A 9,633-nucleotide genomic window follows, 5' to 3' on the forward strand; every position below is an offset into this window, starting at 1 on the left:
GGCTACAGGCTGGGGGGATCGTTGTATCAATGTTTTTAAAGCAAGTATCCTTACTTCCATGGTGTGTTGCTCATGTAAACAGATTTACTGTAAGTAGTAGTGATCAAGATATGCGATTAACTCATTCACTGCCATTGACGGCTATAGATGTCCAAAATTAATTTGAACTATTTCTATTAGCTTAACATTTTTTTCCACTTTTGTTAACAAGAGTATGAAAACCTAGAGAATTTTTTTTTTGTACATTTAGAACAGATATAAAATTTGTGATTAATCGTGAGTTAACTAGTGAAGTCATGCGATTAATTACGATTAAAAAATGTAATCGCCTGACGCCCCTAATTTTTAATAATCTTTTATATTTTTTATTATTTTTTTAAAAGATAAAAGAAAAAAAGATTATTAAAAATTAGGGGCATCAGGCGATTAGAATTTCCTTCCTTTTTTTTTTAAGAAAAAAGATTATAAAAAAATAAGGGGCGTCAGGCGATAACATTTTTTAATTGTAGTTAATCGTATGACCTCACTAGTTAATAATTTTTATTAATTTAAAAAAAGAAAAGATTTTAAAAAAAGAAAGAAATTATTTACAAATTAGGGCTGTCAGGCGATTAAAATTTTAAATTGTAATTAATCGCATGACTTCACTAGTTAATGAAAAAAAAGATTAACAAAGAAAATAATTTTTGTTTTTTAATTAAGGGCGTCAGGCGATTAAAATGTTTAATTGTAATTAATTGCACGACTTCACTAGTTAACTCACGATTAATCACAAATTTGATATGTGTTCTAAATGTACAATAAAAAAATTCTAGGTTTTCATTCTCTTGTTAGCAAAAGTGGAAAAAATGTTAAACTAATAGAAAAAGTTAAGTGAATTTATGGCAGTGAATGAGTTAATTGAATGAATGAATGCAACTTTATCATTGCGCATGTATAGTTAACAAAATTGACTTAACAGGCACAACTCGACCAAGAAACATGAAAAACAATGACCAACAGAGAAGAAAAATAGACAAGGTTTGAACCATGCTCCTAAAGGGGAGCATAGTGTGAGCCTGGAAAAAAAACCCTCACACATTCAGAACATTGAGAAAGAAAAAAAAAACCTGATACAAAATCTCACTAAGCATTTCATGGTCAAGCCCTACTATACAACGCACTGCATGTTGCACTCTTAATCTTCTGTTTAGCTAAAGCAATTTACAGATTAACTTCGGATTCAGATAAACCAGGAGTTACCAGATGAAACAACTACCCACAAAACCCACATCATTTTAGTTAACCTTTAAAATGACAACTTTATTCGACCACCAGTCAATGTAATGCTTAAATTGTAAATTAACAGCACTACCTTTGTACTGTATGTACTGTACATATGTGCATATAAGCTTTTTAACCAACCATCCATTTTCTAAACCGCTTAGCCGCTATCCCGGCGGATTTTGGGTGAGAGAAGGGAGACCACCTGGGGTGGTCGCCAAAAGGTTTCAGTGCCTTTTATTCCCAGGCAGTCTCACATCCAAGTATTAAGTAGACACGACCGCGCTGAGCTTCTCAGACAAGACAGGACCATGCTCTCTCAGGTAAGTATGGCTAAAAGGCACCCCTTCAAGCAGTATTTAATATTGTTGCTCGTGATGGATTTTTCAAAATGACTGCCCACCACCCTAAATTGGCTTATAAAAGGGGCATTAAAAACATAATAAAATAAAATAAAATAAAATAAAATAAAATAAAATAAAATAAAACAAAATAAAATAAAATAAAATAAAATAAAATAAAATAAAATAAAATAAAATAAAATAAAATAAAATAAAATAAAGCACTTCCTCATAGCAGATGGCCTTTTCTCATTTTTAAAACAGCTAATTTAATGTTGTTTTTTTTGTCATAAACTTCCATTCAGACCTCACCTGTGAAGCTAAACCATGTAAGAAAAGTGCAAAGACTTGATGAAAAAGTATTCATTCAACAAGACAGGACCCGTTTTGAGAGGAACTTGTGCAAAAGCACAAAATAATTCATAATTAAGTGTTATTTTAGTTTGCTCTCTCACGCCGTAAGGTGTGCGTGTTTTTTTTCCACACACTTCCTCATACACAACAAATACACCTCTTAGCCCTGAAGTGAGTGGATCTCTCGAGGATTGTGTTCCCCTCTGGCCAGTTCTAGGGATGCTCTAAGTGCTCTGTAATAGCCAGCAATCAGCGCTGATGGATAGAAACCAACGTCCAGCCCTCAGGAAAGAAATATAAATAAGTAAGATGAATAAATAAAAGCCTCGTGTCCTCACAACCACATATTGCATTGGGCATGTGTTTTATAATGAATATAGATTGAGAGGTTGAAATATTTATAGTTCAGGGGCGGTGTGTGCGCATGTGTTTGTGCATCTGTGTGGTAGTCGGGTGTGAACTGACATCCTAAGTGGACAGGAATGAATAAGGAAAATTCTTCCTGCGGAAGCTACCGAGCAATGTTAGTTTGTGATCGTCAGTTGGGACATGTTGTGAGCATGTTCAAGTTTTCCAACCGTTCTGAAACCCTCCATGATGATATCCTTTCTGGTTTCGCTTGAAGTTTGTCGTTCACCCAGAATGTTGCCGTATATAGTTTAAGTTGTCGGCTAGTCATGAACTATGGAGGACCAAAGCTGACAAAATTCAAAATAAATAAATGACTAAATAAATAAATAAATAAATGACTAAAAGTACAAATAAAAATGGATATAAAAAATATAATTTGAAAATGAAATCCAAAAAAGTTCATATAAATGGAAATAAAAACAACTATATATATATATATATATATATATATATATATATATATATATATATATATATATATATATATATATATATATATATATATATATATATATATATATATATATATATATATCACCTTGACTTGATGTCGAGCAACTCAAGTCGCAAGTTGTTGTGACAGTGGACAAGATAGTCGTCCATTGCTGGATTTCTCCAATGCAAGCTGGCGAGACTTCCTTGTTTGCCGACCCGCCCACTCAACCATTGAAAGGCAGTTTGCAATGGCGGAGTCCAACACATGACACGCTTAGGACCGCCCCCTCATTTGAATAACATTTTGTCCTGGCAGTATGGACCAAAACTGCTCAAATTAAAAATAAATAAATGACTAAATAAATAAATACGATAAATATAAATATAATTTAAAAAATAAATACAAATGTATATATATATATATATATATATATATTTGTTTTTGTTTTTGTTTGTTTGTTTTTGTTGTTGTTTATTTCCATTTATGTATTTTTAGGGGGATTTTTAAATTATATTTTTAATATCCATTTTTATTTTCACTTTTAGTCATTTATTAATTAATTTAATTATTCATTTATTTTTTAATTTTAGCAGTTTTGGTCCTCCATAATGAACAGTGTCGTTAAAGAATAACTCTGAAGACCACAACAAAGTTTTTTCTACCATTAATGCAACCTATAACCTGCACAATTCAATTGAAAATAAAATAAAAATATTTTTGCTAAGGCAAGTACAAATAAGAAACTGGGATAATATGGTTGCACTAAATTGCACACACTCTCCTATAGTTATAACGGGATTTGGTTGTGTTCAGAATTAACCAATCCCCTTCAAATTGATGTTAAATGGGAGTCATCACACACCTGCCACCATTTAAAGTGCCTTTGATTAACCACAAAAAAAGTTCAGATGTTGTAGTTTGCCTTTCGTGACCTTTTTTAGATCACATCTTACAGTTCAAGCACTGGTCTGTAAATGCCTTCCACACCATTAGACGGATTCTCATTGTTTAATGGTATTGGTCTGGTGAAGACTAGAAAATATTTTCCAAGGCATTAAATACCGTAAAATCCTGTGAATGAAACAACGCACCAGTATATATCATTCAACTGCATTTCAACTTCAATGTATTACATAAGCATTCCCCAAGCATTCAGCTTTTATTCACATTCAGCTTTCAGCATTCACATGTAATTTCTCCAGAAAGTTTTAGTAAGTTGTTTTTTATTTCTTTACTTTTCTTTTAAATCTCTTTAACTCTGTAACTAGTAATGAATATGAATTGCACTTCAAATCAGTGATTCAATTTATTATTATTTTTATTTTATTTTTATATTTTTTTACAATTCCTGGTAAGTACTGGTAAACATCTAAACAATGTGAACATTTTTCATTTATTTTTATGCTATATACACTCCCATCGATTTGGGATGCCCCCCCCCCCCCCCCCCCCCCACGACACTCCCCCTCCGCCAAGTGTTATCCACAGGATTTTACAGTATACCATGAAACAGAGTGAAGACAATAACACTATCAAATGGACTAATATGGCACAACAGCGACATTACCAAAAACTGGATGCGGCTCCAAAATTGATGAAAATTGAAAACGTGAAGAAAACAGCTCAGCGAGTCTGCGAACAGACCAACAACCAGCATTGTAGTGTGACAACCATCTCGTGTGTTCTTCATACTGTACATGTGATGCGTGTGCTTTGGGTTGGGTCACTGGATTCATAGGTAACTAACTGTGTTTCTGTTTTGGGTCATGGGGTCATTGTGTTACGGGTGTATTATGCTTTTGCCAGTTACTATGTCCCTAATGATGGGTTATTATGCTCATGGATATTAGGGGGTAATTGTTATAGATATATTATCCTTATGCAGTTACTATGTGCCTTATGATAATAATGTGGTGGTGATGATGATGATGATGATGTTTTAGCCATATTAGCCACTCTTAGTTAGCAAATTGATATGCAGTTACTATGTTCCTTATGATGATAATGTGGTAAGTTGCTATGCAGTTGTTATGTGCTTATCTTAGTATGTCCAGTCACTCGTTTTATCCTATAAGCCTTCACTCAGTCATATAGTATTGTGCGTTACTCTAGCGAGAGTTACTGAATGACAATTTTGTCAGTACATTGAGGTTCCTTAGTCAAGATTTCTTAGCACGTTGAGGTTCCCTATCCCTACTTTTCCACGTAAGCGGTTCTTGCATGTGTTCAAGGTTGCTTCCATGCATTCAGCCCTATCTCAATCGAGGTCCCTCTGCATCCAGCCCGCTCAAGGTTTTCAGTCAAGGTTTTTATCAAGGCCATCGTAATCCAGTCCTGCTCTCTGTTGTTACTTTGTATTTTGGTATATAAAGACTCTCTGTTCACCAACTCCTTGGTCTTGTCTACATTTAGAGCCTAATTTCACATGTCACGTGACAGTATGTCCAGCCTATGGGGTAGAGTGGCAAGTTGGAAGACTTACCTCACAAATAAAAAAAAACTTCCAAGTTTACCTATTTAGCAAAAACACACTTGAGAGCTACTAAAATGTGCATGGTCTAATGAAACCCAAGTTTAACTTATTTGGCTATAGTTTGTTTTGGTGCAAACTCTACACAAAACAACACCATAGCTACAGTGAAGCATGGTGCTGGCAGCATTATCCCCTGGGGCTGTTTTTAGTAGTAGTCAAGGTAGGGGGAGTTACGAACTGTTCCAAATCAGCATCAGCACAAAACCATTTGTCTTCTGTTAGAAAGCAGAATAAAAAATAAAATAGGACAGGAAAAGCCTACTAGAACATCTGAAATGTGTTTGTGGTTAAATGGTGGCATGGATGTGATTTTACTGTTCGCTAACCTTAAATCCCAACTGTTTATCTTACTTGGGGCAGCTCGTTCATCGCCTATCCCAGAGGTTGTGGGTTCGATCCCATGCCATTGTGACCACATCGAAGTATCCTTGAGCATGATACTGAACTCCCAGTTGCTCCTGATGCTCCGTCGTGGGTAGTCAAAAGTAAAGCACTTTGAGGGCCTTGTAAGGTGGAAAAGCAAAAGTGCCATTTACTAATTAATCCAAACATCAATTCAGATACGCTATAGTAGGACCTTGCACAAAACCTGGACCTTCATAACATTTTCACTTCCAAAGCAACCTGAAGCGCAATTTTCATTGAGATCTAAGTTGACGTTAACAACTTTTTACCCTGAAGCATTGAGATTGTGTTTCAATAATAACGTGCGTCACTCATGAAAGCGACTTGCTCTTGTGGCAATGACAAAAGAGCACATCGTATGAGATCTCTCTTTTTTCAAGGCTGTACAACTCCCGGCACTTTCTCTACTTAAGAGGAATAAAGCTGGCTTGTTGTCACATAGGAAAAAAAAAATGCCTGTCGCGAAGTAAATATTTTGTCCCGCATTTGGGGCCAGTTTCAAGACTAAGTGTTTTAAAGTGCCGTTTGGGGTTAGGGGCCTTCGATGAGTGCTAGAGAATATTTCAAAGTGGCAACTTCTGGCGGCAAGTGGAATAAAAAGTTGATAGTCTGTTGGGAGGGTTTAATAATGAAAGGAGAACATGTGGAGTTGCCGGAGTTAAGTACACTTAGGAGTGCACTCAGAAGTGTTGTGGAAGAGATAACAGATGACAAGATGGAATGAGGAGGTGCCAGGATGATGGTTAACAAACCTTTGAATCTGGGTCGTCTCTTGGTCAAAGGAACAGATTTGCTGTCGGTGAAATTAAAAGTCCGGATGCTAAGACACAATTAAGCGCAAGGCTTTTGTAAGACTACATAAAAAATAAAAATAAATCCTAGAGGCACTTTTAATGTGAATGTATTACTTTCATGAGGTTACAGACAGAGCGAGTGTCTGGTTGTGACAATGCAGCAGAGTGAACAATGCGCTCAAGTGCATTCCCCTTATTTGTGTCTGAACATGAACGCGTGTGTGTGTTTTTGCATGCATTTGTGTGTTTGAGCGCATGGATACGTCGTCCCGCTCTCTCTGCCATCAGGAGGTTTTAATAGAGTAGAATATTCCTTTGCATTTTACATGACTTTAGGGCAAGCTACTCTCGCCTGTCTGCTTTGCTCAGATCAGTTGCTAAAATGGGAACACAGAGTGGACTGCAAGTCTTCATATCTTGCTTTGCAATCTTTGTGTGTGCCTCGATGATATATTCAGTATAATTATACACTTACAAACTCATGCCGTGTTTGTCAACAATGTCACAGAGCTCCTTATTTAGGTTGGGTGGGTAGTAGTGCACTAATTAAGTGAACAATATGTTTGACCTTGTATGTGTGTTAAAAGTGATATACTATATACTATACTATACTACATTACCGCCATATTAGCAAAATGTATAGTTTAGCTCAGGGATGGTGGACAGGCCACAGTTTTTTCATCAATGCTGCTGGGAGCCTCACAGGACCACACACTTCCTATACAGATGCATCACAAAAATGCTATTTTAAATATAAACATAATATGTGCATACATTACATTTTTCAATGTATGAATAATAAAATATCTACTTTCAAACAACAAAGGGTTTGAAGCAAACTAAATAACCACACAATGTCCCTCCCACCCCAATGCAAATGGTTCTCTTGCATTAAAAAAAATCATTCAAAAATCTCTCAAAACTGCTGAAGAAACCAACATTATGTGCCACAGCTCATTTTGTACTTTTTTTTTAACAAAAATCAACCCACTCAATATAGGTACTACAATATTTTTGTCCTGCATATCATTCCAAATCTGCAAAAAAAAAGAAGAAAAATATTATGCCTACTCACATAGTATATAGTATAGTATATAGTATATAGACCATCTAGTGGTGAATGGTAATATTACAACTTAAAACTACAGTTGACACATGCATATTCGGGTATGAGAAATCAATATGAGAATATGAGAAAATCAGAGTCTACTGCTGCTTTTACACTACAGGGCATGATACCTAATTCAGATTTGTGTGTGTGTGTTAAATTTGATTTGTGGTCATTCACATAATTAAAAAAAATAATAATAATACAACTTCTAATATGAACAGAATGCATCGGGAAAGTGACATGCATGCACACAAAATTGGACTTCACGTGGCACAGAGTTTACAGAAGTTTGTTTTACTGCCCTCTCGTATACAGGGCAAATTGTCATTTTTCACCCGTTACTTAAAGGGATACTTGGCTCATTGAGCCATTTTCCGAAGTAAAAAGTTAAATATTTTGTCCAGAATGAATTTGGTAACTTCATTATTTTTCATAAACAATTAATACCTTAAAATACACATTTTTCCACTTGCTGTCGAATGAAGATGACATCACCTGTTCTGAGGAAGTAAGTAACGACCAATTATGGCTCAGTTTGCTGACCAAACCCATAAAACCGGTGAGCCATGATTGGATGTCACCTACTTCCTCAGCACAGGTGATGTCATCTTCAGTCGACAGCAAGTGGAAAAATAAGTTATTAACTCATTCACTGCCATTGACGGCTATCGATGTCAAAAAATTAATTTGAAGTATTTCTATTAGTTTAACATTTTTTCCCACTTTTGTTAACAAGAGTATGAAAACCTTTTTTATTAATATTAATATTAATATTTTTGTATTAGAACAGATATAAAATGTGCGATTAATCGTGAGTTAATTAGTGACGTCATGCGATTAATTACGATTAAAATAATTAATCACCTGGCGCCCCTAATTTTTAATAATCTTTTCTAAAATTAATAAAAAAGATGCTTAAAAATCAAACAACAAATTTTTGTTTAAAAAAAAGAAAAGGTTATTAAAAATTAGTAAAATTTGTAATCGTAATTAATCGCATGACTTCACTAGTTAACTCATGATTAATCACACATTTTATATTTGTTCTAAATGTACAAAAAAATCTAGGTTTTCATACTCTTGTTAACAAAAATGGGGAAAAAATGTTAAACTAATAGAAATAGTTCAAATGAATTTTTTAAAGTCTATAGCTGTCAATGGCAGTGAATGAGTTAAAGTTATTAATTGTATAAGAAAAATAATGAAGTTATCAAATTCATTCTGGACAAAATATTAAATTTTTACTGCTAAAAATGGCTCAATGAGTCAAGTTTCCCTTTAATAGAAAAATACATATTAATTTCTTCAATTTCATCATCAGGTTAGATCTACAGACATCGACAGGGAAATTGTCAAGTTGTGCCTCGCATGATGAGACTTACACTTCTTTACAAAGCACCTTTGTTGCTTGACTACAGCATTGTCAAACACGGCATCCAACAAAAAATAACAATTCCTCCAGAAGACATGCACTTCGGGACCTGTAAACATCAGATTAAATAAAATCAATTAGACAGCACTTGTCAGTTAGGAAAAGTAAACACTTAACGGATGCGTGTTGACGAGAACAGTTGCCAGGTTCACAATATTTTTGAGTATTTCTTGCCTAAAGACAAAGTTTGCAGCATCAGTAGAAGCTCAGAAAAGACCTAAGAATATCACAGGCACAAGCGCACAAAACTAAATTGAGATGGCGACCCTAACTCCACTCAATTCACAGACTCGAAGTAGGCTGATAAATATTGGATGGGTTACTTTTATTTCAAGAAGCTTGTCGTGTTTGTTGTTGCGTACACAGCAAACCGCGGAGACAGTGGAAAAGGGAGATAGTAGTGAAGATACAAAACACACAAACAGATAAACAGTTAGAGGAACACGCCACAACAAGTTTACCGCAGAAGAAAACAAAATGCTTTCTGGATTTCACCTGAAGCAACCAAAGAAGTGTTTTCCATTTTGTAGCTCCAAAGAGCCGATGTTGTGGA

This window comes from Leptonotus elevatus, chromosome 8 (genome assembly GCF_054856555.1).
Source record: "Leptonotus elevatus isolate MCC_2025b chromosome 8, RoL_Lele_1.0, whole genome shotgun sequence".
Classification (NCBI taxonomy): domain Eukaryota; kingdom Metazoa; phylum Chordata; class Actinopteri; order Syngnathiformes; family Syngnathidae; genus Leptonotus; species Leptonotus elevatus.